The sequence below is a fragment of the Pleurodeles waltl genome, unplaced genomic scaffold (assembly GCF_031143425.1).
Source record: "Pleurodeles waltl isolate 20211129_DDA unplaced genomic scaffold, aPleWal1.hap1.20221129 scaffold_107, whole genome shotgun sequence".
Taxonomy (NCBI): Eukaryota; Metazoa; Chordata; class Amphibia; order Caudata; family Salamandridae; genus Pleurodeles; species Pleurodeles waltl.
This window is the reverse complement of record NW_027149815.1, coordinates 178,345-204,534: the sequence shown is the minus strand read 5'-3', so window position 1 is coordinate 204,534 and position 26,190 is coordinate 178,345. Positions and strand designations below refer to the sequence as shown.

Sequence of the window (26,190 nt, the reverse complement as noted above, 5' to 3'; positions counted from 1 at the left end):
AAGACTTCCAGTTTCATTGTACCAAGGTAGATGTTTCGGCAGCCGAACCAGCTAAAACTCACCTACAATGAGTGGCCATGGATATGAAAGAGGGAATCTACAAAGACACCAACTCCTTAAAACTGAGCAAGATGCAATGTGGAGGAATAGTTTACAGATTTGGAGAAAATCTGAGATGTTTCTCTTGACAAAAGAAACACTGCAATGCCCTCTCTGAGGATCGAACTCAGGACCTTCAGATTATGAGACTGACGCGCTGCCTACTGCGCTAAGAAGGCTGCTTGAAACCGCTAACAAATGCTTCTACACACCATGAAGAGGGAAGGTAGCAAAAATGCTGTTCTCATGTTGGAATATCAATACACTTCGGTTGCCTCGCTGGATTAAAATCGTCTGCAGTTATAATGGTCAGAAGACTGCTCTTTCCCAGTGCTTAAACCCACACCCCATACATTTAGCCATGCAAAAGAAATCAGGGCATACCATTCACCTCTCTAAGAAAGATCGTGCCATTTTTTCCTCCACATAACTGAGAATGAAATGGACTAAAACCCAGAATTAACATGCCGCCCCTAGCCGTAGATGCATCTAGATCTCAACACTTTACATGCTAATGTAACATAGCTGTGTGTCCTGCAAAAAGAGCAGGGGTACCTTAAGTCATCTCACAAGATGTGGAAACAGCACTCAACCATATCCTTCTTTGATGTATCCTGAACCAGTTGCCTTGAATACTCTGGCTTTTTTCGATTGCATCTAGCTGTTGTGTGTGGGGAATTATTCATTCTAGAGTCAACCTTATTCCATAAAAAACGGTGCTAGAAAATCCAGCTGTAAATCATATGGAATTCCACACCTGACGCTTCCCATTCCAGTGTCATATGTGGTGAATGTACATTCAATAGAATTCCAGGTTTCCATGCGTGGAGCAAGGTCTCCCTCTACAGGATGTGGGGATGTAGCTCAGTGGTAGAGCGCATGCTTAGCATGTATGAGGCCCCGGGTTCAATCCCCGGCATCTCCAGCTTTTCGCCATGCTAATCTTGCCTTTTGACAGATAGCTAGGCTGGCATCATGAGTAAGGAAGTGAGATGTCATGCAGCTGGTGCCAGAACCCCACTTTCTTCGCCTTGCAAAACCTTTTGAAATGGGGCTATCTCATTTCCCGTGTTTATAGAAAAAAATAATCTTGCTTCCATAAGAAACCAAAGTGGTGATTTATCTTGGCATTCTTAGTATAGAAAACGGGCACAGCTGTCTTGGTCATTTATTTGAATTCTTCCTCTAAACCAGAGACTCTTACCAGAAGGTTTAAGAAAAACAGAATGTTTTCTTCATCCTAATCCCTTCTGAATGGTCCATTAATCTACTGGTTTTGCTTTTCCAGTTCCTTTCACAGAAGCATTAAAAATGCATGTTCTTCATGCTCCGTACGGAGTAATGACTCTCCTAACTTTCTGTCCTTTCCTTCATGTTCCCATGCTGTCATCCTTTTGCCAGAAATGCTTCCAAAGGGCTGTGGATTCCTCGGCCCCATGCCCTTTCAGGAAAACTCCTTTCTGTAGGATTTCTAATTCTAGGTCCCCTGCTTTCCTTCACGCCAGCACAGCACATTCAGGTAGGTAAGCAGTCCCCCTTTATGGTGATAAGATGTAGCTGAGAATGCACTCTAGGAAGTGGCAATTTGTAGAGCAAGCTGCAGGTCATATTCATGATTTTCAAGATTAGACTGCAGTACTCCCACCCCACTCCCGCCGCAACCATTATTGAAAGAAAGATGAATGCAGCATGGAAAGCTGTACTGCCTAATCCTCCGATAGCTCAGTTGGGAGAGCGGAGGACTGTAGTGGAGAAACAGAAATCCTTAGGTCGCTGGTTCAAATCCGGCTCGGAGGAGTTTCCCCTTTTTTGTTTTCCATAGCTGCTTTCTCTCTTGTTAAAACATTATGTGCCCCTCTGATTGAGAAACATTTCCCTAGCTCCAAATAAATGCTAGGACAGAAGGGTAGACTTCTTCTGCTTTCCAATGAAATTGACCACATAGTCATTTCTGAGGGATGTTGGAAGAGAAATAAACAAGGACCTGCAGATCAGAATTCATTCCAAAGCCTTGACTAAATATATGAAGGCACTTGGAAGACTTCCAGTTTCATTGTACCAAGGTAGATGTTTCGGCAGCCGAACCAGCTAAAACTCACCTACAATGAGTGGCCATGGATATGAAAGAGGGAATCTACAAAGACACCAACTCCTTAAAACTGAGCAAGATGCAATGTGGAGGAATAGTTTACAGATTTGGAGAAAATCTGAGATGTTTCTCTTGACAAAAGAAACACTGCAATGCCCTCTCTGAGGATCGAACTCAGGACCTTCAGATTATGAGACTGACGCGCTGCCTACTGCGCTAAGAAGGCTGCTTGAAACCGCTAACAAATGCGTCTACACACCATGAAGAGGGAAGGTAGCAAAAATGCTGTTCTCATGTTGGAATATCAATACACTTCGGTTGCCTCGCTGGATTAAAATCGTCTGCAGTTATAATGGTCAGAAGACTGCTCTTTCCCAGTGCTTAAACCCACACCCCATACATTTAGCCATGCAAAAGAAATCAGGGCATACCATTCACCTCTCTAAGAAAGATCGTGCCATTTTTTCCTCCACATAACTGAGAATGAAATGGACTAAAACCCAGAATTAACATGCCGCCCCTAGCCGTAGATGCATCTAGATCTCAACACTTTACATGCTAATGTAACATAGCTGTGTGTCCTGCAAAAAGAGCAGGGGTACCTTAAGTCATCTCACAAGATGTGGAAACAGCACTCAACCATATCCTTCTTTGATGTATCCTGAACCAGTTGCCTTGAATACTCTGGCTTTTTTCGATTGCATCTAGCTGTTGTGTGTGGGGAATTATTCATTCTAGAGTCAACCTTATTCCATAAAAAACGGTGCTAGAAAATCCAGCTGTAAATCATATGGAATTCCACACCTGACGCTTCCCATTCCAGTGTCATATGTGGTGAATGTACATTCAATAGAATTCCAGGTTTCCATGCGTGGAGCAAGGTCTCCCTCTACAGGATGTGGGGATGTAGCTCAGTGGTAGAGCGCATGCTTAGCATGTATGAGGCCCCGGGTTCAATCCCCGGCATCTCCAGCTTTTCGCCATGCTAATCTTGCCTTTTGACAGATAGCTAGGCTGGCATCATGAGTAAGGAAGTGAGATGTCATGCAGCTGGTGCCAGAACCCCACTTTCTTCGCCTTGCAAAACCTTTTGAAATGGGGCTATCTCATTTCCCGTGTTTATAGAAAAAAATAATCTTGCTTCCATAAGAAACCAAAGTGGTGATTTATCTTGGCATTCTTAGTATAGAAAACGGGCACAGCTGTCTTGGTCATTTATTTGAATTCTTCCTCTAAACCAGAGACTCTTACCAGAAGGTTTAAGAAAAACAGAATGTTTTCTTCATCCTAATCCCTTCTGAATGGTCCATTAATCTACTGGTTTTGCTTTTCCAGTTCCTTTCACAGAAGCATTAAAAATGCATGTTCTTCATGCTCCGTACGGAGTAATGACTCTCCTAACTTTCTGTCCTTTCCTTCATGTTCCCATGCTGTCATCCTTTTGCCAGAAATGCTTCCAAAGGGCTGTGGATTCCTCGGCCCCATGCCCTTTCAGGAAAACTCCTTTCTGTAGGATTTCTAATTCTAGGTCCCCTGCTTTCCTTCACGCCAGCACAGCACATTCAGGTAGGTAAGCAGTCCCCCTTTATGGTGATAAGATGTAGCTGAGAATGCACTCTAGGAAGTGGCAATTTGTAGAGCAAGCTGCAGGTCATATTCATGATTTTCAAGATTAGACTGCAGTACTCCCACCCCACTCCCGCCGCAACCATTATTGAAAGAAAGATGAATGCAGCATGGAAAGCTGTACTGCCTAATCCTCCGATAGCTCAGTTGGGAGAGCGGAGGACTGTAGTGGAGAAACAGAAATCCTTAGGTCGCTGGTTCAAATCCGGCTCGGAGGAGTTTCCCCTTTTTTGTTTTCCATAGCTGCTTTCTCTCTTGTTAAAACATTATGTGCCCCTCTGATTGAGAAACATTTCCCTAGCTCCAAATAAATGCTAGGACAGAAGGGTAGACTTCTTCTGCTTTCCAATGAAATTGACCACATAGTCATTTCTGAGGGATGTTGGAAGAGAAATAAACAAGGACCTGCAGATCAGAATTCATTCCAAAGCCTTGACTAAATATATGAAGGCACTTGGAAGACTTCCAGTTTCATTGTACCAAGGTAGATGTTTCGGCAGCCGAACCAGCTAAAACTCACCTACAATGAGTGGCCATGGATATGAAAGAGGGAATCTACAAAGACACCAACTCCTTAAAACTGAGCAAGATGCAATGTGGAGGAATAGTTTACAGATTTGGAGAAAATCTGAGATGTTTCTCTTGACAAAAGAAACACTGCAATGCCCTCTCTGAGGATCGAACTCAGGACCTTCAGATTATGAGACTGACGCGCTGCCTACTGCGCTAAGAAGGCTGCTTGAAACCGCTAACAAATGCGTCTACACACCATGAAGAGGGAAGGTAGCAAAAATGCTGTTCTCATGTTGGAATATCAATACACTTCGGTTGCCTCGCTGGATTAAAATCGTCTGCAGTTATAATGGTCAGAAGACTGCTCTTTCCCAGTGCTTAAACCCACACCCCATACATTTAGCCATGCAAAAGAAATCAGGGCATACCATTCACCTCTCTAAGAAAGATCGTGCCATTTTTTCCTCCACATAACTGAGAATGAAATGGACTAAAACCCAGAATTAACATGCCGCCCCTAGCCGTAGATGCATCTAGATCTCAACACTTTACATGCTAATGTAACATAGCTGTGTGTCCTGCAAAAAGAGCAGGGGTACCTTAAGTCATCTCACAAGATGTGGAAACAGCACTCAACCATATCCTTCTTTGATGTATCCTGAACCAGTTGCCTTGAATACTCTGGCTTTTTTCGATTGCATCTAGCTGTTGTGTGTGGGGAATTATTCATTCTAGAGTCAACCTTATTCCATAAAAAACGGTGCTAGAAAATCCAGCTGTAAATCATATGGAATTCCACACCTGACGCTTCCCATTCCAGTGTCATATGTGGTGAATGTACATTCAATAGAATTCCAGGTTTCCATGCGTGGAGCAAGGTCTCCCTCTACAGGATGTGGGGATGTAGCTCAGTGGTAGAGCGCATGCTTAGCATGTATGAGGCCCCGGGTTCAATCCCCGGCATCTCCAGCTTTTCGCCATGCTAATCTTGCCTTTTGACAGATAGCTAGGCTGGCATCATGAGTAAGGAAGTGAGATGTCATGCAGCTGGTGCCAGAACCCCACTTTCTTCGCCTTGCAAAACCTTTTGAAATGGGGCTATCTCATTTCCCGTGTTTATAGAAAAAAATAATCTTGCTTCCATAAGAAACCAAAGTGGTGATTTATCTTGGCATTCTTAGTATAGAAAACGGGCACAGCTGTCTTGGTCATTTATTTGAATTCTTCCTCTAAACCAGAGACTCTTACCAGAAGGTTTAAGAAAAACAGAATGTTTTCTTCATCCTAATCCCTTCTGAATGGTCCATTAATCTACTGGTTTTGCTTTTCCAGTTCCTTTCACAGAAGCATTAAAAATGCATGTTCTTCATGCTCCGTACGGAGTAATGACTCTCCTAACTTTCTGTCCTTTCCTTCATGTTCCCATGCTGTCATCCTTTTGCCAGAAATGCTTCCAAAGGGCTGTGGATTCCTCGGCCCCATGCCCTTTCAGGAAAACTCCTTTCTGTAGGATTTCTAATTCTAGGTCCCCTGCTTTCCTTCACGCCAGCACAGCACATTCAGGTAGGTAAGCAGTCCCCCTTTATGGTGATAAGATGTAGCTGAGAATGCACTCTAGGAAGTGGCAATTTGTAGAGCAAGCTGCAGGTCATATTCATGATTTTCAAGATTAGACTGCAGTACTCCCACCCCACTCCCGCCGCAACCATTATTGAAAGAAAGATGAATGCAGCATGGAAAGCTGTACTGCCTAATCCTCCGATAGCTCAGTTGGGAGAGCGGAGGACTGTAGTGGAGAAACAGAAATCCTTAGGTCGCTGGTTCAAATCCGGCTCGGAGGAGTTTCCCCTTTTTTGTTTTCCATAGCTGCTTTCTCTCTTGTTAAAACATTATGTGCCCCTCTGATTGAGAAACATTTCCCTAGCTCCAAATAAATGCTAGGACAGAAGGGTAGACTTCTTCTGCTTTCCAATGAAATTGACCACATAGTCATTTCTGAGGGATGTTGGAAGAGAAATAAACAAGGACCTGCAGATCAGAATTCATTCCAAAGCCTTGACTAAATATATGAAGGCACTTGGAAGACTTCCAGTTTCATTGTACCAAGGTAGATGTTTCGGCAGCCGAACCAGCTAAAACTCACCTACAATGAGTGGCCATGGATATGAAAGAGGGAATCTACAAAGACACCAACTCCTTAAAACTGAGCAAGATGCAATGTGGAGGAATAGTTTACAGATTTGGAGAAAATCTGAGATGTTTCTCTTGACAAAAGAAACACTGCAATGCCCTCTCTGAGGATCGAACTCAGGACCTTCAGATTATGAGACTGACGCGCTGCCTACTGCGCTAAGAAGGCTGCTTGAAACCGCTAACAAATGCGTCTACACACCATGAAGAGGGAAGGTAGCAAAAATGCTGTTCTCATGTTGGAATATCAATACACTTCGGTTGCCTCGCTGGATTAAAATCGTCTGCAGTTATAATGGTCAGAAGACTGCTCTTTCCCAGTGCTTAAACCCACACCCCATACATTTAGCCATGCAAAAGAAATCAGGGCATACCATTCACCTCTCTAAGAAAGATCGTGCCATTTTTTCCTCCACATAACTGAGAATGAAATGGACTAAAACCCAGAATTAACATGCCGCCCCTAGCCGTAGATGCATCTAGATCTCAACACTTTACATGCTAATGTAACATAGCTGTGTGTCCTGCAAAAAGAGCAGGGGTACCTTAAGTCATCTCACAAGATGTGGAAACAGCACTCAACCATATCCTTCTTTGATGTATCCTGAACCAGTTGCCTTGAATACTCTGGCTTTTTTCGATTGCATCTAGCTGTTGTGTGTGGGGAATTATTCATTCTAGAGTCAACCTTATTCCATAAAAAACGGTGCTAGAAAATCCAGCTGTAAATCATATGGAATTCCACACCTGACGCTTCCCATTCCAGTGTCATATGTGGTGAATGTACATTCAATAGAATTCCAGGTTTCCATGCGTGGAGCAAGGTCTCCCTCTACAGGATGTGGGGATGTAGCTCAGTGGTAGAGCGCATGCTTAGCATGTATGAGGCCCCGGGTTCAATCCCCGGCATCTCCAGCTTTTCGCCATGCTAATCTTGCCTTTTGACAGATAGCTAGGCTGGCATCATGAGTAAGGAAGTGAGATGTCATGCAGCTGGTGCCAGAACCCCACTTTCTTCGCCTTGCAAAACCTTTTGAAATGGGGCTATCTCATTTCCCGTGTTTATAGAAAAAAATAATCTTGCTTCCATAAGAAACCAAAGTGGTGATTTATCTTGGCATTCTTAGTATAGAAAACGGGCACAGCTGTCTTGGTCATTTATTTGAATTCTTCCTCTAAACCAGAGACTCTTACCAGAAGGTTTAAGAAAAACAGAATGTTTTCTTCATCCTAATCCCTTCTGAATGGTCCATTAATCTACTGGTTTTGCTTTTCCAGTTCCTTTCACAGAAGCATTAAAAATGCATGTTCTTCATGCTCCGTACGGAGTAATGACTCTCCTAACTTTCTGTCCTTTCCTTCATGTTCCCATGCTGTCATCCTTTTGCCAGAAATGCTTCCAAAGGGCTGTGGATTCCTCGGCCCCATGCCCTTTCAGGAAAACTCCTTTCTGTAGGATTTCTAATTCTAGGTCCCCTGCTTTCCTTCACGCCAGCACAGCACATTCAGGTAGGTAAGCAGTCCCCCTTTATGGTGATAAGATGTAGCTGAGAATGCACTCTAGGAAGTGGCAATTTGTAGAGCAAGCTGCAGGTCATATTCATGATTTTCAAGATTAGACTGCAGTACTCCCACCCCACTCCCGCCGCAACCATTATTGAAAGAAAGATGAATGCAGCATGGAAAGCTGTACTGCCTAATCCTCCGATAGCTCAGTTGGGAGAGCGGAGGACTGTAGTGGAGAAACAGAAATCCTTAGGTCGCTGGTTCAAATCCGGCTCGGAGGAGTTTCCCCTTTTTTGTTTTCCATAGCTGCTTTCTCTCTTGTTAAAACATTATGTGCCCCTCTGATTGAGAAACATTTCCCTAGCTCCAAATAAATGCTAGGACAGAAGGGTAGACTTCTTCTGCTTTCCAATGAAATTGACCACATAGTCATTTCTGAGGGATGTTGGAAGAGAAATAAACAAGGACCTGCAGATCAGAATTCATTCCAAAGCCTTGACTAAATATATGAAGGCACTTGGAAGACTTCCAGTTTCATTGTACCAAGGTAGATGTTTCGGCAGCCGAACCAGCTAAAACTCACCTACAATGAGTGGCCATGGATATGAAAGAGGGAATCTACAAAGACACCAACTCCTTAAAACTGAGCAAGATGCAATGTGGAGGAATAGTTTACAGATTTGGAGAAAATCTGAGATGTTTCTCTTGACAAAAGAAACACTGCAATGCCCTCTCTGAGGATCGAACTCAGGACCTTCAGATTATGAGACTGACGCGCTGCCTACTGCGCTAAGAAGGCTGCTTGAAACCGCTAACAAATGCTTCTACACACCATGAAGAGGGAAGGTAGCAAAAATGCTGTTCTCATGTTGGAATATCAATACACTTCGGTTGCCTCGCTGGATTAAAATCGTCTGCAGTTATAATGGTCAGAAGACTGCTCTTTCCCAGTGCTTAAACCCACACCCCATACATTTAGCCATGCAAAAGAAATCAGGGCATACCATTCACCTCTCTAAGAAAGATCGTGCCATTTTTTCCTCCACATAACTGAGAATGAAATGGACTAAAACCCAGAATTAACATGCCGCCCCTAGCCGTAGATGCATCTAGATCTCAACACTTTACATGCTAATGTAACATAGCTGTGTGTCCTGCAAAAAGAGCAGGGGTACCTTAAGTCATCTCACAAGATGTGGAAACAGCACTCAACCATATCCTTCTTTGATGTATCCTGAACCAGTTGCCTTGAATACTCTGGCTTTTTTCGATTGCATCTAGCTGTTGTGTGTGGGGAATTATTCATTCTAGAGTCAACCTTATTCCATAAAAAACGGTGCTAGAAAATCCAGCTGTAAATCATATGGAATTCCACACCTGACGCTTCCCATTCCAGTGTCATATGTGGTGAATGTACATTCAATAGAATTCCAGGTTTCCATGCGTGGAGCAAGGTCTCCCTCTACAGGATGTGGGGATGTAGCTCAGTGGTAGAGCGCATGCTTAGCATGTATGAGGCCCCGGGTTCAATCCCCGGCATCTCCAGCTTTTCGCCATGCTAATCTTGCCTTTTGACAGATAGCTAGGCTGGCATCATGAGTAAGGAAGTGAGATGTCATGCAGCTGGTGCCAGAACCCCACTTTCTTCGCCTTGCAAAACCTTTTGAAATGGGGCTATCTCATTTCCCGTGTTTATAGAAAAAAATAATCTTGCTTCCATAAGAAACCAAAGTGGTGATTTATCTTGGCATTCTTAGTATAGAAAACGGGCACAGCTGTCTTGGTCATTTATTTGAATTCTTCCTCTAAACCAGAGACTCTTACCAGAAGGTTTAAGAAAAACAGAATGTTTTCTTCATCCTAATCCCTTCTGAATGGTCCATTAATCTACTGGTTTTGCTTTTCCAGTTCCTTTCACAGAAGCATTAAAAATGCATGTTCTTCATGCTCCGTACGGAGTAATGACTCTCCTAACTTTCTGTCCTTTCCTTCATGTTCCCATGCTGTCATCCTTTTGCCAGAAATGCTTCCAAAGGGCTGTGGATTCCTCGGCCCCATGCCCTTTCAGGAAAACTCCTTTCTGTAGGATTTCTAATTCTAGGTCCCCTGCTTTCCTTCACGCCAGCACAGCACATTCAGGTAGGTAAGCAGTCCCCCTTTATGGTGATAAGATGTAGCTGAGAATGCACTCTAGGAAGTGGCAATTTGTAGAGCAAGCTGCAGGTCATATTCATGATTTTCAAGATTAGACTGCAGTACTCCCACCCCACTCCCGCCGCAACCATTATTGAAAGAAAGATGAATGCAGCATGGAAAGCTGTACTGCCTAATCCTCCGATAGCTCAGTTGGGAGAGCGGAGGACTGTAGTGGAGAAACAGAAATCCTTAGGTCGCTGGTTCAAATCCGGCTCGGAGGAGTTTCCCCTTTTTTGTTTTCCATAGCTGCTTTCTCTCTTGTTAAAACATTATGTGCCCCTCTGATTGAGAAACATTTCCCTAGCTCCAAATAAATGCTAGGACAGAAGGGTAGACTTCTTCTGCTTTCCAATGAAATTGACCACATAGTCATTTCTGAGGGATGTTGGAAGAGAAATAAACAAGGACCTGCAGATCAGAATTCATTCCAAAGCCTTGACTAAATATATGAAGGCACTTGGAAGACTTCCAGTTTCATTGTACCAAGGTAGATGTTTCGGCAGCCGAACCAGCTAAAACTCACCTACAATGAGTGGCCATGGATATGAAAGAGGGAATCTACAAAGACACCAACTCCTTAAAACTGAGCAAGATGCAATGTGGAGGAATAGTTTACAGATTTGGAGAAAATCTGAGATGTTTCTCTTGACAAAAGAAACACTGCAATGCCCTCTCTGAGGATCGAACTCAGGACCTTCAGATTATGAGACTGACGCGCTGCCTACTGCGCTAAGAAGGCTGCTTGAAACCGCTAACAAATGCGTCTACACACCATGAAGAGGGAAGGTAGCAAAAATGCTGTTCTCATGTTGGAATATCAATACACTTCGGTTGCCTCGCTGGATTAAAATCGTCTGCAGTTATAATGGTCAGAAGACTGCTCTTTCCCAGTGCTTAAACCCACACCCCATACATTTAGCCATGCAAAAGAAATCAGGGCATACCATTCACCTCTCTAAGAAAGATCGTGCCATTTTTTCCTCCACATAACTGAGAATGAAATGGACTAAAACCCAGAATTAACATGCCGCCCCTAGCCGTAGATGCATCTAGATCTCAACACTTTACATGCTAATGTAACATAGCTGTGTGTCCTGCAAAAAGAGCAGGGGTACCTTAAGTCATCTCACAAGATGTGGAAACAGCACTCAACCATATCCTTCTTTGATGTATCCTGAACCAGTTGCCTTGAATACTCTGGCTTTTTTCGATTGCATCTAGCTGTTGTGTGTGGGGAATTATTCATTCTAGAGTCAACCTTATTCCATAAAAAACGGTGCTAGAAAATCCAGCTGTAAATCATATGGAATTCCACACCTGACGCTTCCCATTCCAGTGTCATATGTGGTGAATGTACATTCAATAGAATTCCAGGTTTCCATGCGTGGAGCAAGGTCTCCCTCTACAGGATGTGGGGATGTAGCTCAGTGGTAGAGCGCATGCTTAGCATGTATGAGGCCCCGGGTTCAATCCCCGGCATCTCCAGCTTTTCGCCATGCTAATCTTGCCTTTTGACAGATAGCTAGGCTGGCATCATGAGTAAGGAAGTGAGATGTCATGCAGCTGGTGCCAGAACCCCACTTTCTTCGCCTTGCAAAACCTTTTGAAATGGGGCTATCTCATTTCCCGTGTTTATAGAAAAAAATAATCTTGCTTCCATAAGAAACCAAAGTGGTGATTTATCTTGGCATTCTTAGTATAGAAAACGGGCACAGCTGTCTTGGTCATTTATTTGAATTCTTCCTCTAAACCAGAGACTCTTACCAGAAGGTTTAAGAAAAACAGAATGTTTTCTTCATCCTAATCCCTTCTGAATGGTCCATTAATCTACTGGTTTTGCTTTTCCAGTTCCTTTCACAGAAGCATTAAAAATGCATGTTCTTCATGCTCCGTACGGAGTAATGACTCTCCTAACTTTCTGTCCTTTCCTTCATGTTCCCATGCTGTCATCCTTTTGCCAGAAATGCTTCCAAAGGGCTGTGGATTCCTCGGCCCCATGCCCTTTCAGGAAAACTCCTTTCTGTAGGATTTCTAATTCTAGGTCCCCTGCTTTCCTTCACGCCAGCACAGCACATTCAGGTAGGTAAGCAGTCCCCCTTTATGGTGATAAGATGTAGCTGAGAATGCACTCTAGGAAGTGGCAATTTGTAGAGCAAGCTGCAGGTCATATTCATGATTTTCAAGATTAGACTGCAGTACTCCCACCCCACTCCCGCCGCAACCATTATTGAAAGAAAGATGAATGCAGCATGGAAAGCTGTACTGCCTAATCCTCCGATAGCTCAGTTGGGAGAGCGGAGGACTGTAGTGGAGAAACAGAAATCCTTAGGTCGCTGGTTCAAATCCGGCTCGGAGGAGTTTCCCCTTTTTTGTTTTCCATAGCTGCTTTCTCTCTTGTTAAAACATTATGTGCCCCTCTGATTGAGAAACATTTCCCTAGCTCCAAATAAATGCTAGGACAGAAGGGTAGACTTCTTCTGCTTTCCAATGAAATTGACCACATAGTCATTTCTGAGGGATGTTGGAAGAGAAATAAACAAGGACCTGCAGATCAGAATTCATTCCAAAGCCTTGACTAAATATATGAAGGCACTTGGAAGACTTCCAGTTTCATTGTACCAAGGTAGATGTTTCGGCAGCCGAACCAGCTAAAACTCACCTACAATGAGTGGCCATGGATATGAAAGAGGGAATCTACAAAGACACCAACTCCTTAAAACTGAGCAAGATGCAATGTGGAGGAATAGTTTACAGATTTGGAGAAAATCTGAGATGTTTCTCTTGACAAAAGAAACACTGCAATGCCCTCTCTGAGGATCGAACTCAGGACCTTCAGATTATGAGACTGACGCGCTGCCTACTGCGCTAAGAAGGCTGCTTGAAACCGCTAACAAATGCTTCTACACACCATGAAGAGGGAAGGTAGCAAAAATGCTGTTCTCATGTTGGAATATCAATACACTTCGGTTGCCTCGCTGGATTAAAATCGTCTGCAGTTATAATGGTCAGAAGACTGCTCTTTCCCAGTGCTTAAACCCACACCCCATACATTTAGCCATGCAAAAGAAATCAGGGCATACCATTCACCTCTCTAAGAAAGATCGTGCCATTTTTTCCTCCACATAACTGAGAATGAAATGGACTAAAACCCAGAATTAACATGCCGCCCCTAGCCGTAGATGCATCTAGATCTCAACACTTTACATGCTAATGTAACATAGCTGTGTGTCCTGCAAAAAGAGCAGGGGTACCTTAAGTCATCTCACAAGATGTGGAAACAGCACTCAACCATATCCTTCTTTGATGTATCCTGAACCAGTTGCCTTGAATACTCTGGCTTTTTTCGATTGCATCTAGCTGTTGTGTGTGGGGAATTATTCATTCTAGAGTCAACCTTATTCCATAAAAAACGGTGCTAGAAAATCCAGCTGTAAATCATATGGAATTCCACACCTGACGCTTCCCATTCCAGTGTCATATGTGGTGAATGTACATTCAATAGAATTCCAGGTTTCCATGCGTGGAGCAAGGTCTCCCTCTACAGGATGTGGGGATGTAGCTCAGTGGTAGAGCGCATGCTTAGCATGTATGAGGCCCCGGGTTCAATCCCCGGCATCTCCAGCTTTTCGCCATGCTAATCTTGCCTTTTGACAGATAGCTAGGCTGGCATCATGAGTAAGGAAGTGAGATGTCATGCAGCTGGTGCCAGAACCCCACTTTCTTCGCCTTGCAAAACCTTTTGAAATGGGGCTATCTCATTTCCCGTGTTTATAGAAAAAAATAATCTTGCTTCCATAAGAAACCAAAGTGGTGATTTATCTTGGCATTCTTAGTATAGAAAACGGGCACAGCTGTCTTGGTCATTTATTTGAATTCTTCCTCTAAACCAGAGACTCTTACCAGAAGGTTTAAGAAAAACAGAATGTTTTCTTCATCCTAATCCCTTCTGAATGGTCCATTAATCTACTGGTTTTGCTTTTCCAGTTCCTTTCACAGAAGCATTAAAAATGCATGTTCTTCATGCTCCGTACGGAGTAATGACTCTCCTAACTTTCTGTCCTTTCCTTCATGTTCCCATGCTGTCATCCTTTTGCCAGAAATGCTTCCAAAGGGCTGTGGATTCCTCGGCCCCATGCCCTTTCAGGAAAACTCCTTTCTGTAGGATTTCTAATTCTAGGTCCCCTGCTTTCCTTCACGCCAGCACAGCACATTCAGGTAGGTAAGCAGTCCCCCTTTATGGTGATAAGATGTAGCTGAGAATGCACTCTAGGAAGTGGCAATTTGTAGAGCAAGCTGCAGGTCATATTCATGATTTTCAAGATTAGACTGCAGTACTCCCACCCCACTCCCGCCGCAACCATTATTGAAAGAAAGATGAATGCAGCATGGAAAGCTGTACTGCCTAATCCTCCGATAGCTCAGTTGGGAGAGCGGAGGACTGTAGTGGAGAAACAGAAATCCTTAGGTCGCTGGTTCAAATCCGGCTCGGAGGAGTTTCCCCTTTTTTGTTTTCCATAGCTGCTTTCTCTCTTGTTAAAACATTATGTGCCCCTCTGATTGAGAAACATTTCCCTAGCTCCAAATAAATGCTAGGACAGAAGGGTAGACTTCTTCTGCTTTCCAATGAAATTGACCACATAGTCATTTCTGAGGGATGTTGGAAGAGAAATAAACAAGGACCTGCAGATCAGAATTCATTCCAAAGCCTTGACTAAATATATGAAGGCACTTGGAAGACTTCCAGTTTCATTGTACCAAGGTAGATGTTTCGGCAGCCGAACCAGCTAAAACTCACCTACAATGAGTGGCCATGGATATGAAAGAGGGAATCTACAAAGACACCAACTCCTTAAAACTGAGCAAGATGCAATGTGGAGGAATAGTTTACAGATTTGGAGAAAATCTGAGATGTTTCTCTTGACAAAAGAAACACTGCAATGCCCTCTCTGAGGATCGAACTCAGGACCTTCAGATTATGAGACTGACGCGCTGCCTACTGCGCTAAGAAGGCTGCTTGAAACCGCTAACAAATGCGTCTACACACCATGAAGAGGGAAGGTAGCAAAAATGCTGTTCTCATGTTGGAATATCAATACACTTCGGTTGCCTCGCTGGATTAAAATCGTCTGCAGTTATAATGGTCAGAAGACTGCTCTTTCCCAGTGCTTAAACCCACACCCCATACATTTAGCCATGCAAAAGAAATCAGGGCATACCATTCACCTCTCTAAGAAAGATCGTGCCATTTTTTCCTCCACATAACTGAGAATGAAATGGACTAAAACCCAGAATTAACATGCCGCCCCTAGCCGTAGATGCATCTAGATCTCAACACTTTACATGCTAATGTAACATAGCTGTGTGTCCTGCAAAAAGAGCAGGGGTACCTTAAGTCATCTCACAAGATGTGGAAACAGCACTCAACCATATCCTTCTTTGATGTATCCTGAACCAGTTGCCTTGAATACTCTGGCTTTTTTCGATTGCATCTAGCTGTTGTGTGTGGGGAATTATTCATTCTAGAGTCAACCTTATTCCATAAAAAACGGTGCTAGAAAATCCAGCTGTAAATCATATGGAATTCCACACCTGACGCTTCCCATTCCAGTGTCATATGTGGTGAATGTACATTCAATAGAATTCCAGGTTTCCATGCGTGGAGCAAGGTCTCCCTCTACAGGATGTGGGGATGTAGCTCAGTGGTAGAGCGCATGCTTAGCATGTATGAGGCCCCGGGTTCAATCCCCGGCATCTCCAGCTTTTCGCCATGCTAATCTTGCCTTTTGACAGATAGCTAGGCTGGCATCATGAGTAAGGAAGTGAGATGTCATGCAGCTGGTGCCAGAACCCCACTTTCTTCGCCTTGCAAAACCTTTTGAAATGGGGCTATCTCATTTCCCGTGTTTATAGAAAAAAATAATCTTGCTTCCATAAGAAACCAAAGTGGTGATTTATCTTGGCATTCTTAGTATAGAAAACGGGCACAGCTGTCTTGGTCATTTATTTGAATTCTTCCTCTAAACCAGAGACTCTTACCAGAAGGTTTAAGAAAAACAGAATGTTTTCTTCATCCTAATCCCTTCTGAATGGTCCATTAATCTACTGGTTTTGCTTTTCCAGTTCCTTTCACAGAAGCATTAAAAATGCATGTTCTTCATGCTCCGTACGGAGTAATGACTCTCCTAACTTTCTGTCCTTTCCTTCATGTTCCCATGCTGTCATCCTTTTGCCAGAAATGCTTCCAAAGGGCTGTGGATTCCTCGGCCCCATGCCCTTTCAGGAAAACTCCTTTCTGTAGGATTTCTAATTCTAGGTCCCCTGCTTTCCTTCACGCCAGCACAGCACATTCAGGTAGGTAAGCAGTCCCCCTTTATGGTGATAAGATGTAGCTGAGAATGCACTCTAGGAAGTGGCAATTTGTAGAGCAAGCTGCAGGTCATATTCATGATTTTCAAGATTAGACTGCAGTACTCCCACCCCACTCCCGCCGCAACCATTATTGAAAGAAAGATGAATGCAGCATGGAAAGCTGTACTGCCTAATCCTCCGATAGCTCAGTTGGGAGAGCGGAGGACTGTAGTGGAGAAACAGAAATCCTTAGGTCGCTGGTTCAAATCCGGCTCGGAGGAGTTTCCCCTTTTTTGTTTTCCATAGCTGCTTTCTCTCTTGTTAAAACATTATGTGCCCCTCTGATTGAGAAACATTTCCCTAGCTCCAAATAAATGCTAGGACAGAAGGGTAGACTTCTTCTGCTTTCCAATGAAATTGACCACATAGTCATTTCTGAGGGATGTTGGAAGAGAAATAAACAAGGACCTGCAGATCAGAATTCATTCCAAAGCCTTGACTAAATATATGAAGGCACTTGGAAGACTTCCAGTTTCATTGTACCAAGGTAGATGTTTCGGCAGCCGAACCAGCTAAAACTCACCTACAATGAGTGGCCATGGATATGAAAGAGGGAATCTACAAAGACACCAACTCCTTAAAACTGAGCAAGATGCAATGTGGAGGAATAGTTTACAGATTTGGAGAAAATCTGAGATGTTTCTCTTGACAAAAGAAACACTGCAATGCCCTCTCTGAGGATCGAACTCAGGACCTTCAGATTATGAGACTGACGCGCTGCCTACTGCGCTAAGAAGGCTGCTTGAAACCGCTAACAAATGCGTCTACACACCATGAAGAGGGAAGGTAGCAAAAATGCTGTTCTCATGTTGGAATATCAATACACTTCGGTTGCCTCGCTGGATTAAAATCGTCTGCAGTTATAATGGTCAGAAGACTGCTCTTTCCCAGTGCTTAAACCCACACCCCATACATTTAGCCATGCAAAAGAAATCAGGGCATACCATTCACCTCTCTAAGAAAGATCGTGCCATTTTTTCCTCCACATAACTGAGAATGAAATGGACTAAAACCCAGAATTAACATGCCGCCCCTAGCCGTAGATGCATCTAGATCTCAACACTTTACATGCTAATGTAACATAGCTGTGTGTCCTGCAAAAAGAGCAGGGGTACCTTAAGTCATCTCACAAGATGTGGAAACAGCACTCAACCATATCCTTCTTTGATGTATCCTGAACCAGTTGCCTTGAATACTCTGGCTTTTTTCGATTGCATCTAGCTGTTGTGTGTGGGGAATTATTCATTCTAGAGTCAACCTTATTCCATAAAAAACGGTGCTAGAAAATCCAGCTGTAAATCATATGGAATTCCACACCTGACGCTTCCCATTCCAGTGTCATATGTGGTGAATGTACATTCAATAGAATTCCAGGTTTCCATGCGTGGAGCAAGGTCTCCCTCTACAGGATGTGGGGATGTAGCTCAGTGGTAGAGCGCATGCTTAGCATGTATGAGGCCCCGGGTTCAATCCCCGGCATCTCCAGCTTTTCGCCATGCTAATCTTGCCTTTTGACAGATAGCTAGGCTGGCATCATGAGTAAGGAAGTGAGATGTCATGCAGCTGGTGCCAGAACCCCACTTTCTTCGCCTTGCAAAACCTTTTGAAATGGGGCTATCTCATTTCCCGTGTTTATAGAAAAAAATAATCTTGCTTCCATAAGAAACCAAAGTGGTGATTTATCTTGGCATTCTTAGTATAGAAAACGGGCACAGCTGTCTTGGTCATTTATTTGAATTCTTCCTCTAAACCAGAGACTCTTACCAGAAGGTTTAAGAAAAACAGAATGTTTTCTTCATCCTAATCCCTTCTGAATGGTCCATTAATCTACTGGTTTTGCTTTTCCAGTTCCTTTCACAGAAGCATTAAAAATGCATGTTCTTCATGCTCCGTACGGAGTAATGACTCTCCTAACTTTCTGTCCTTTCCTTCATGTTCCCATGCTGTCATCCTTTTGCCAGAAATGCTTCCAAAGGGCTGTGGATTCCTCGGCCCCATGCCCTTTCAGGAAAACTCCTTTCTGTAGGATTTCTAATTCTAGGTCCCCTGCTTTCCTTCACGCCAGCACAGCACATTCAGGTAGGTAAGCAGTCCCCCTTTATGGTGATAAGATGTAGCTGAGAATGCACTCTAGGAAGTGGCAATTTGTAGAGCAAGCTGCAGGTCATATTCATGATTTTCAAGATTAGACTGCAGTACTCCCACCCCACTCCCGCCGCAACCATTATTGAAAGAAAGATGAATGCAGCATGGAAAGCTGTACTGCCTAATCCTCCGATAGCTCAGTTGGGAGAGCGGAGGACTGTAGTGGAGAAACAGAAATCCTTAGGTCGCTGGTTCAAATCCGGCTCGGAGGAGTTTCCCCTTTTTTGTTTTCCATAGCTGCTTTCTCTCTTGTTAAAACATTATGTGCCCCTCTGATTGAGAAACATTTCCCTAGCTCCAAATAAATGCTAGGACAGAAGGGTAGACTTCTTCTGCTTTCCAATGAAATTGACCACATAGTCATTTCTGAGGGATGTTGGAAGAGAAATAAACAAGGACCTGCAGATCAGAATTCATTCCAAAGCCTTGACTAAATATATGAAGGCACTTGGAAGACTTCCAGTTTCATTGTACCAAGGAAGATGTTTCGGCAGCCGAACCAGCTAAAACTCACCTACAATGAGTGGCCATGGATATGAAAGAGGGAATCTACAAAGACACCAACTCCTTAAAACTGAGCAAGATGCAATGTGGAGGAATAGTTTACAGATTTGGAGAAAATCTGAGATGTTTCTCTTGACAAAAGAAACACTGCAATGCCCTCTCTGAGGATCGAACTCAGGACCTTCAGATTATGAGACTGACGCGCTGCCTACTGCGCTAAGAAGGCTGCTTGAAACCGCTAACAAATGCGTCTACACACCATGAAGAGGGAAGGTAGCAAAAATGCTGTTCTCATGTTGGAATATCAATACACTTCGGTTGCCTCGCTGGATTAAAATCGTCTGCAGTTATAATGGTCAGAAGACTGCTCTTTCCCAGTGCTTAAACCCACACCCCATACATTTAGCCATGCAAAAGAAATCAGGGCATACCATTCACCTCTCTAAGAAAGATCGTGCCATTTTTTCCTCCACATAACTGAGAATGAAATGGACTAAAACCCAGAATTAACATGCCGCCCCTAGCCGTAGATGCATCTAGATCTCAACACTTTACATGCTAATGTAACATAGCTGTGTGTCCTGCAAAAAGAGCAGGGGTACCTTAAGTCATCTCACAAGATGTGGAAACAGCACTCAACCATATCCTTCTTTGATGTATCCTGAACCAGTTGCCTTGAATACTCTGGCTTTTTTCGATTGCATCTAGCTGTTGTGTGTGGGGAATTATTCATTCTAGAGTCAACCTTATTCCATAAAAAACGGTGCTAGAAAATCCAGCTGTAAATCATATGGAATTCCACACCTGACGCTTCCCATTCCAGTGTCATATGTGGTGAATGTACATTCAATAGAATTCCAGGTTTCCATGCGTGGAGCAAGGTCTCCCTCTACAGGATGTGGGGATGTAGCTCAGTGGTAGAGCGCATGCTTAGCATGTATGAGGCCCCGGGTTCAATCCCCGGCATCTCCAGCTTTTCGCCATGCTAATCTTGCCTTTTGACAGATAGCTAGGCTGGCATCATGAGTAAGGAAGTGAGATGTCATGCAGCTGGTGCCAGAACCCCACTTTCTTCGCCTTGCAAAACCTTTTGAAATGGGGCTATCTCATTTCCCGTGTTTATAGAAAAAAATAATCTTGCTTCCATAAGAAACCAAAGTGGTGATTTATCTTGGCATTCTTAGTATAGAAAACGGGCACAGCTGTCTTGGTCATTTATTTGAATTCTTCCTCTAAACCAGAGACTCTTACCAGAAGGTTTAAGAAAAACAGAATGTTTTCTTCATCCTAATCCCTTCTGAATGGTCCATTAATCTACTGGTTTTGCTTTTCCAGTTCCTTTCACAGAAGCATTAAAAATGCATGTTCTTCATGCTCCGTACGGAGTAATGACTCTCCTAACTTTCTGTCCTTTCCTTCATGTTCCCATGCTGTCATCCTTTTGCCAGAAATGCTTCCAAAGGGCTGTGGATTCCTCGGCCCCATGCCCTTTCAGGAAAACTCCTTTCTGTAGGATTTCTAATTCTAGGTCCCCTGCTTTCCTTCACGCCAGCACAGCACATTCAGGTAGGTAAGCAGTCCCCCTTTATGGTGATAAGATGTAGCTGAGAATGCACTCTAGGAAGTGGCAATTTGTAGAGCAAGCTGCAGGTCATATTCATGATTTTCAAGATTAGACTGCAGTACTCCCACCCCACTCCCGCCGCAACCATTATTGAAAGAAAGATGAATGCAGCATGGAAAGCTGTACTGCCTAATCCTCCGATAGCTCAGTTGGGAGAGCGGAGGACTGTAGTGGAGAAACAGAAATCCTTAGGTCGCTGGTTCAAATCCGGCTCGGAGGAGTTTCCCCTTTTTTGTTTTCCATAGCTGCTTTCTCTCTTGTTAAAACATTATGTGCCCCTCTGATTGAGAAACATTTCCCTAGCTCCAAATAAATGCTAGGACAGAAGGGTAGACTTCTTCTGCTTTCCAATGAAATTGACCACATAGTCATTTCTGAGGGATGTTGGAAGAGAAATAAACAAGGACCTGCAGATCAGAATTCATTCCAAAGCCTTGACTAAATATATGAAGGCACTTGGAAGACTTCCAGTTTCATTGTACCAAGGAAGATGTTTCGGCAGCCGAACCAGCTAAAACTCACCTACAATGAGTGGCCATGGATATGAAAGAGGGAATCTACAAAGACACCAACTCCTTAAAACTGAGCAAGATGCAATGTGGAGGAATAGTTTACAGATTTGGAGAAAATCTGAGATGTTTCTCTTGACAAAAGAAACACTGCAATGCCCTCTCTGAGGATCGAACTCAGGACCTTCAGATTATGAGACTGACGCGCTGCCTACTGCGCTAAGAAGGCTGCTTGAAACCGCTAACAAATGCGTCTACACACCATGAAGAGGGAAGGTAGCAAAAATGCTGTTCTCATGTTGGAATATCAATACACTTCGGTTGCCTCGCTGGATTAAAATCGTCTGCAGTTATAATGGTCAGAAGACTGCTCTTTCCCAGTGCTTAAACCCACACCCCATACATTTAGCCATGCAAAAGAAATCAGGGCATACCATTCACCTCTCTAAGAAAGATCGTGCCATTTTTTCCTCCACATAACTGAGAATGAAATGGACTAAAACCCAGAATTAACATGCCGCCCCTAGCCGTAGATGCATCTAGATCTCAACACTTTACATGCTAATGTAACATAGCTGTGTGTCCTGCAAAAAGAGCAGGGGTACCTTAAGTCATCTCACAAGATGTGGAAACAGCACTCAACCATATCCTTCTTTGATGTATCCTGAACCAGTTGCCTTGAATACTCTGGCTTTTTTCGATTGCATCTAGCTGTTGTGTGTGGGGAATTATTCATTCTAGAGTCAACCTTATTCCATAAAAAACGGTGCTAGAAAATCCAGCTGTAAATCATATGGAATTCCACACCTGACGCTTCCCATTCCAGTGTCATATGTGGTGAATGTACATTCAATAGAATTCCAGGTTTCCATGCGTGGAGCAAGGTCTCCCTCTACAGGATGTGGGGATGTAGCTCAGTGGTAGAGCGCATGCTTAGCATGTATGAGGCCCCGGGTTCAATCCCCGGCATCTCCAGCTTTTCGCCATGCTAATCTTGCCTTTTGACAGATAGCTAGGCTGGCATCATGAGTAAGGAAGTGAGATGTCATGCAGCTGGTGCCAGAACCCCACTTTCTTCGCCTTGCAAAACCTTTTGAAATGGGGCTATCTCATTTCCCGTGTTTATAGAAAAAAATAATCTTGCTTCCATAAGAAACCAAAGTGGTGATTTATCTTGGCATTCTTAGTATAGAAAACGGGCACAGCTGTCTTGGTCATTTATTTGAATTCTTCCTCTAAACCAGAGACTCTTACCAGAAGGTTTAAGAAAAACAGAATGTTTTCTTCATCCTAATCCCTTCTGAATGGTCCATTAATCTACTGGTTTTGCTTTTCCAGTTCCTTTCACAGAAGCATTAAAAATGCATGTTCTTCATGCTCCGTACGGAGTAATGACTCTCCTAACTTTCTGTCCTTTCCTTCATGTTCCCATGCTGTCATCCTTTTGCCAGAAATGCTTCCAAAGGGCTGTGGATTCCTCGGCCCCATGCCCTTTCAGGAAAACTCCTTTCTGTAGGATTTCTAATTCTAGGTCCCCTGCTTTCCTTCACGCCAGCACAGCACATTCAGGTAGGTAAGCAGTCCCCCTTTATGGTGATAAGATGTAGCTGAGAATGCACTCTAGGAAGTGGCAATTTGTAGAGCAAGCTGCAGGTCATATTCATGATTTTCAAGATTAGACTGCAGTACTCCCACCCCACTCCCGCCGCAACCATTATTGAAAGAAAGATGAATGCAGCATGGAAAGCTGTACTGCCTAATCCTCCGATAGCTCAGTTGGGAGAGCGGAGGACTGTAGTGGAGAAACAGAAATCCTTAGGTCGCTGGTTCAAATCCGGCTCGGAGGAGTTTCCCCTTTTTTGTTTTCCATAGCTGCTTTCTCTCTTGTTAAAACATTATGTGCCCCTCTGATTGAGAAACATTTCCCTAGCTCCAAATAAATGCTAGGACAGAAGGGTAGACTTCTTCTGCTTTCCAATGAAATTGACCACATAGTCATTTCTGAGGGATGTTGGAAGAGAAATAAACAAGGACCTGCAGATCAGAATTCATTCCAAAGCCTTGACTAAATATATGAAGGCACTTGGAAGACTTCCAGTTTCATTGTACCAAGGAAGATGTTTCGGCAGCCGAACCAGCTAAAACTCACCTACAATGAGTGGCCATGGATATGAAAGAGGGAATCTACAAAGACACCAACTCCTTAAAACTGAGCAAGATGCAATGTGGAGGAATAGTTTACAGATTTGGAGAAAATCTGAGATGTTTCTCTTGACAAAAGAAACACTGCAATGCCCTCTCTGAGGATCGAACTCAGGACCTTCAGATTATGAGACTGACGCGCTGCCTACTGCGCTAAGAAGGCTGCTTGAAACCGCTAACAAATGCGTCTACACACCATGAAGAGGGAAGGTAGCAAAAATGCTGTTCTCATGTTGGAATATCAATACACTTCGGTTGCCTCGCTGGATTAAAATCGTCTGCAGTTATAATGGTCAGAAGACTGCTCTTTCCCAGTGCTTAAACCCACACCCCATACATTTAGCCATGCAAAAGAAATCAGGGCATACCATTCACCTCTCTAAGAAAGATCGCGCCATTTTTTCCTCCACATAACTGAGAATGAAATGGACTAAAACCCAGAATTAACATGCCGCCCCTAGCCGTAGATGCATCTAGATCTCAACACTTTACATGCTAATGTAACATAGCTGTGTGTCCTGCAAAAAGAGCAGGGGTACCTTAAGTCATCTCACAAGATGTGGAAACAGCACTCAACCATATCCTTCTTTGATGTATCCTGAACCAGTTGCCTTGAATACTCTGGCTTTTTTCGATTGCATCTAGCTGTTGTGTGTGGGGAATTATTCATTCTAGAGTCAACCTTATTCCATAAAAAACGGTGCTAGAAAATCCAGCTGTAAATCATATGGAATTCCACACCTGACGCTTCCCATTCCAGTGTCATATGTGGTGAATGTACATTCAATAGAATTCCAGGTTTCCATGCGTGGAGCAAGGTCTCCATCTACAGGATGTGGGGATGTAGCTCAGTGGTAGAGCGCATGCTTAGCATGTATGAGGCCCCGGGTTCAATCCCCGGCATCTCCAGCTTTTCGCCATGCTAATCTTGCCTTTTGACAGATAGCTAGGCTGGCATCATGAGTAAGGAAGTGAGATGTCATGCAGCTGGTGCCAGAACCCCACTTTCTTCGCCTTGCAAAACCTTTTGAAATGGGGCTATCTCATTTCCCGTGTTTATAGAAAAAAATAATCTTGCTTCCATAAGAAACCAAAGTGGTGATTTATCTTGGCATTCTTAGTATAGAAAACGGGCACAGCTGTCTTGGTCATTTATTTGAATTCTTCCTCTAAACCAGAGACTCTTACCAGAAGGTTTAAGAAAAACAGAATGTTTTCTTCATCCTAATCCCTTCTGAATGGTCCATTAATCTACTGGTTTTGCTTTTCCAGTTCCTTTCACAGAAGCATTAAAAATGCATGTTCTTCATGCTCCGTACGGAGTAATGACTCTCCTAACTTTCTGTCCTTTCCTTCATGTTCCCATGCTGTCATCCTTTTGCCAGAAATGCTTCCAAAGGACTGTGGATTCCTCGGCCCCATGCCCTTTCAGGAAAACTCCTTTCTGTAGGATTTCTAATTCTAGGTCCCCTGCTTTCCTTCACGCCAGCACAGCACATTCAGGTAGGTAAGCAGTCCCCCTTTATGGTGATAAGATGTAGCTGAGAATGCACTCTAGGAAGTGGCAATTTGTAGAGCAAGCTGCAGGTCATATTCATGATTTTCAAGATTAGACTGCAGTACTCCCACCCCACTCCCGCCGCAACCATTATTGAAAGAAAGATGAATGCAGCATGGAAAGCTGTACTGCCTAATCCTCCGATAGCTCAGTTGGGAGAGCGGAGGACTGTAGTGGAGAAACAGAAATCCTTAGGTCGCTGGTTCAAATCCGGCTCGGAGGAGTTTCCCCTTTTTTGTTTTCCATAGCTGCTTTCTCTCTTGTTAAAACATTATGTGCCCCTCTGATTGAGAAACATTTCCCTAGCTCCAAATAAATGCTAGGACAGAAGGGTAGACTTCTTCTGCTTTCCAATGAAATTGACCACATAGTCATTTCTGAGGGATGTTGGAAGAGAAATAAACAAGGACCTGCAGATCAGAATTCATTCCAAAGCCTTGACTAAATATATGAAGGCACTTGGAAGACTTCCAGTTTCATTGTACCAAGGAAGATGTTTCGGCAGCCGAACCAGCTAAAACTCACCTACAATGAGTGGCCATGGATATGAAAGAGGGAATCTACAAAGACACCAACTCCTTAAAACTGAGCAAGATGCAATGTGGAGGAATAGTTTACAGATTTGGAGAAAATCTGAGATGTTTCTCTTGACAAAAGAAACACTGCAATGCCCTCTCTGAGGATCGAACTCAGGACCTTCAGATTATGAGACTGACGCGCTGCCTACTGCGCTAAGAAGGCTGCTTGAAACCGCTAACAAATGCGTCTACACACCATGAAGAGGGAAGGTAGCAAAAATGCTGTTCTCATGTTGGAATATCAATACACTTCGGTTGCCTCGCTGGATTAAAATCGTCTGCAGTTATAATGGTCAGAAGACTGCTCTTTCCCAGTGCTTAAACCCACACCCCATACATTTAGCCATGCAAAAGAAATCAGGGCATACCATTCACCTCTCTAAGAAAGATCGTGCCATTTTTTCCTCCACATAACTGAGAATGAAATGGACTAAAACCCAGAA

General features: G+C 43.5%; 37 non-coding genes across 37 annotated transcripts; 24 read left to right on the top strand and 13 right to left on the bottom strand.

The window, feature by feature from the left end:
* Positions 1-205: 205 nt before the first annotated feature.
* Positions 206-278, bottom strand: TRNAM-CAU (transfer RNA methionine (anticodon CAU)). The gene has a single exon. It is a non-coding gene; the product is annotated as a tRNA-Met (tRNA).
* Positions 279-952: 674 nt separating this feature from the next.
* TRNAA-AGC (transfer RNA alanine (anticodon AGC)) lies at positions 953-1,024 on the top strand. Its single transcript has one exon. It is a non-coding gene; the product is annotated as a tRNA-Ala (tRNA).
* A 786-nt stretch (positions 1,025-1,810) lies between these two features.
* TRNAY-GUA (transfer RNA tyrosine (anticodon GUA)) lies at positions 1,811-1,896 on the top strand. The gene is given in 2 exon segments: positions 1,811-1,847; positions 1,861-1,896. It is a non-coding gene; the product is annotated as a tRNA-Tyr (tRNA).
* Positions 1,897-2,341: 445 nt separating this feature from the next.
* TRNAM-CAU (transfer RNA methionine (anticodon CAU)) lies at positions 2,342-2,414 on the bottom strand. Its single transcript has one exon. It is a non-coding gene; the product is annotated as a tRNA-Met (tRNA).
* Positions 2,415-3,088: 674 nt separating this feature from the next.
* On the top strand, positions 3,089-3,160 carry TRNAA-AGC (transfer RNA alanine (anticodon AGC)). Its single transcript has one exon. It is a non-coding gene; the product is annotated as a tRNA-Ala (tRNA).
* A 786-nt stretch (positions 3,161-3,946) lies between these two features.
* On the top strand, positions 3,947-4,032 carry TRNAY-GUA (transfer RNA tyrosine (anticodon GUA)). The gene is given in 2 exon segments: positions 3,947-3,983; positions 3,997-4,032. It is a non-coding gene; the product is annotated as a tRNA-Tyr (tRNA).
* A 445-nt stretch (positions 4,033-4,477) lies between these two features.
* Positions 4,478-4,550, bottom strand: TRNAM-CAU (transfer RNA methionine (anticodon CAU)). Its single transcript has one exon. It is a non-coding gene; the product is annotated as a tRNA-Met (tRNA).
* A 674-nt stretch (positions 4,551-5,224) lies between these two features.
* Positions 5,225-5,296, top strand: TRNAA-AGC (transfer RNA alanine (anticodon AGC)). The gene has a single exon. It is a non-coding gene; the product is annotated as a tRNA-Ala (tRNA).
* Positions 5,297-6,082: 786 nt separating this feature from the next.
* TRNAY-GUA (transfer RNA tyrosine (anticodon GUA)) lies at positions 6,083-6,168 on the top strand. The gene is given in 2 exon segments: positions 6,083-6,119; positions 6,133-6,168. It is a non-coding gene; the product is annotated as a tRNA-Tyr (tRNA).
* Positions 6,169-6,613: 445 nt separating this feature from the next.
* On the bottom strand, positions 6,614-6,686 carry TRNAM-CAU (transfer RNA methionine (anticodon CAU)). Its single transcript has one exon. It is a non-coding gene; the product is annotated as a tRNA-Met (tRNA).
* Positions 6,687-7,360: 674 nt separating this feature from the next.
* Positions 7,361-7,432, top strand: TRNAA-AGC (transfer RNA alanine (anticodon AGC)). Its single transcript has one exon. It is a non-coding gene; the product is annotated as a tRNA-Ala (tRNA).
* A 786-nt stretch (positions 7,433-8,218) lies between these two features.
* On the top strand, positions 8,219-8,304 carry TRNAY-GUA (transfer RNA tyrosine (anticodon GUA)). The gene is given in 2 exon segments: positions 8,219-8,255; positions 8,269-8,304. It is a non-coding gene; the product is annotated as a tRNA-Tyr (tRNA).
* A 445-nt stretch (positions 8,305-8,749) lies between these two features.
* TRNAM-CAU (transfer RNA methionine (anticodon CAU)) lies at positions 8,750-8,822 on the bottom strand. Its single transcript has one exon. It is a non-coding gene; the product is annotated as a tRNA-Met (tRNA).
* A 674-nt stretch (positions 8,823-9,496) lies between these two features.
* On the top strand, positions 9,497-9,568 carry TRNAA-AGC (transfer RNA alanine (anticodon AGC)). The gene has a single exon. It is a non-coding gene; the product is annotated as a tRNA-Ala (tRNA).
* A 786-nt stretch (positions 9,569-10,354) lies between these two features.
* On the top strand, positions 10,355-10,440 carry TRNAY-GUA (transfer RNA tyrosine (anticodon GUA)). Its single transcript is given in 2 exon segments — positions 10,355-10,391; positions 10,405-10,440. It is a non-coding gene; the product is annotated as a tRNA-Tyr (tRNA).
* A 445-nt stretch (positions 10,441-10,885) lies between these two features.
* TRNAM-CAU (transfer RNA methionine (anticodon CAU)) lies at positions 10,886-10,958 on the bottom strand. Its single transcript has one exon. It is a non-coding gene; the product is annotated as a tRNA-Met (tRNA).
* A 674-nt stretch (positions 10,959-11,632) lies between these two features.
* TRNAA-AGC (transfer RNA alanine (anticodon AGC)) lies at positions 11,633-11,704 on the top strand. The gene has a single exon. It is a non-coding gene; the product is annotated as a tRNA-Ala (tRNA).
* A 786-nt stretch (positions 11,705-12,490) lies between these two features.
* TRNAY-GUA (transfer RNA tyrosine (anticodon GUA)) lies at positions 12,491-12,576 on the top strand. Its single transcript is given in 2 exon segments — positions 12,491-12,527; positions 12,541-12,576. It is a non-coding gene; the product is annotated as a tRNA-Tyr (tRNA).
* Positions 12,577-13,021: 445 nt separating this feature from the next.
* On the bottom strand, positions 13,022-13,094 carry TRNAM-CAU (transfer RNA methionine (anticodon CAU)). The gene has a single exon. It is a non-coding gene; the product is annotated as a tRNA-Met (tRNA).
* Positions 13,095-13,768: 674 nt separating this feature from the next.
* On the top strand, positions 13,769-13,840 carry TRNAA-AGC (transfer RNA alanine (anticodon AGC)). The gene has a single exon. It is a non-coding gene; the product is annotated as a tRNA-Ala (tRNA).
* Positions 13,841-14,626: 786 nt separating this feature from the next.
* TRNAY-GUA (transfer RNA tyrosine (anticodon GUA)) lies at positions 14,627-14,712 on the top strand. Its single transcript is given in 2 exon segments — positions 14,627-14,663; positions 14,677-14,712. It is a non-coding gene; the product is annotated as a tRNA-Tyr (tRNA).
* A 445-nt stretch (positions 14,713-15,157) lies between these two features.
* TRNAM-CAU (transfer RNA methionine (anticodon CAU)) lies at positions 15,158-15,230 on the bottom strand. Its single transcript has one exon. It is a non-coding gene; the product is annotated as a tRNA-Met (tRNA).
* Positions 15,231-15,904: 674 nt separating this feature from the next.
* On the top strand, positions 15,905-15,976 carry TRNAA-AGC (transfer RNA alanine (anticodon AGC)). The gene has a single exon. It is a non-coding gene; the product is annotated as a tRNA-Ala (tRNA).
* Positions 15,977-16,762: 786 nt separating this feature from the next.
* TRNAY-GUA (transfer RNA tyrosine (anticodon GUA)) lies at positions 16,763-16,848 on the top strand. Its single transcript is given in 2 exon segments — positions 16,763-16,799; positions 16,813-16,848. It is a non-coding gene; the product is annotated as a tRNA-Tyr (tRNA).
* A 445-nt stretch (positions 16,849-17,293) lies between these two features.
* TRNAM-CAU (transfer RNA methionine (anticodon CAU)) lies at positions 17,294-17,366 on the bottom strand. The gene has a single exon. It is a non-coding gene; the product is annotated as a tRNA-Met (tRNA).
* Positions 17,367-18,040: 674 nt separating this feature from the next.
* On the top strand, positions 18,041-18,112 carry TRNAA-AGC (transfer RNA alanine (anticodon AGC)). The gene has a single exon. It is a non-coding gene; the product is annotated as a tRNA-Ala (tRNA).
* A 786-nt stretch (positions 18,113-18,898) lies between these two features.
* On the top strand, positions 18,899-18,984 carry TRNAY-GUA (transfer RNA tyrosine (anticodon GUA)). The gene is given in 2 exon segments: positions 18,899-18,935; positions 18,949-18,984. It is a non-coding gene; the product is annotated as a tRNA-Tyr (tRNA).
* Positions 18,985-19,429: 445 nt separating this feature from the next.
* On the bottom strand, positions 19,430-19,502 carry TRNAM-CAU (transfer RNA methionine (anticodon CAU)). The gene has a single exon. It is a non-coding gene; the product is annotated as a tRNA-Met (tRNA).
* A 674-nt stretch (positions 19,503-20,176) lies between these two features.
* TRNAA-AGC (transfer RNA alanine (anticodon AGC)) lies at positions 20,177-20,248 on the top strand. Its single transcript has one exon. It is a non-coding gene; the product is annotated as a tRNA-Ala (tRNA).
* Positions 20,249-21,034: 786 nt separating this feature from the next.
* TRNAY-GUA (transfer RNA tyrosine (anticodon GUA)) lies at positions 21,035-21,120 on the top strand. Its single transcript is given in 2 exon segments — positions 21,035-21,071; positions 21,085-21,120. It is a non-coding gene; the product is annotated as a tRNA-Tyr (tRNA).
* Positions 21,121-21,565: 445 nt separating this feature from the next.
* TRNAM-CAU (transfer RNA methionine (anticodon CAU)) lies at positions 21,566-21,638 on the bottom strand. The gene has a single exon. It is a non-coding gene; the product is annotated as a tRNA-Met (tRNA).
* A 674-nt stretch (positions 21,639-22,312) lies between these two features.
* TRNAA-AGC (transfer RNA alanine (anticodon AGC)) lies at positions 22,313-22,384 on the top strand. Its single transcript has one exon. It is a non-coding gene; the product is annotated as a tRNA-Ala (tRNA).
* A 786-nt stretch (positions 22,385-23,170) lies between these two features.
* On the top strand, positions 23,171-23,256 carry TRNAY-GUA (transfer RNA tyrosine (anticodon GUA)). Its single transcript is given in 2 exon segments — positions 23,171-23,207; positions 23,221-23,256. It is a non-coding gene; the product is annotated as a tRNA-Tyr (tRNA).
* A 445-nt stretch (positions 23,257-23,701) lies between these two features.
* TRNAM-CAU (transfer RNA methionine (anticodon CAU)) lies at positions 23,702-23,774 on the bottom strand. The gene has a single exon. It is a non-coding gene; the product is annotated as a tRNA-Met (tRNA).
* A 674-nt stretch (positions 23,775-24,448) lies between these two features.
* TRNAA-AGC (transfer RNA alanine (anticodon AGC)) lies at positions 24,449-24,520 on the top strand. Its single transcript has one exon. It is a non-coding gene; the product is annotated as a tRNA-Ala (tRNA).
* Positions 24,521-25,306: 786 nt separating this feature from the next.
* TRNAY-GUA (transfer RNA tyrosine (anticodon GUA)) lies at positions 25,307-25,392 on the top strand. Its single transcript is given in 2 exon segments — positions 25,307-25,343; positions 25,357-25,392. It is a non-coding gene; the product is annotated as a tRNA-Tyr (tRNA).
* A 445-nt stretch (positions 25,393-25,837) lies between these two features.
* On the bottom strand, positions 25,838-25,910 carry TRNAM-CAU (transfer RNA methionine (anticodon CAU)). Its single transcript has one exon. It is a non-coding gene; the product is annotated as a tRNA-Met (tRNA).
* Positions 25,911-26,190: the final 280 nt, after the last annotated feature.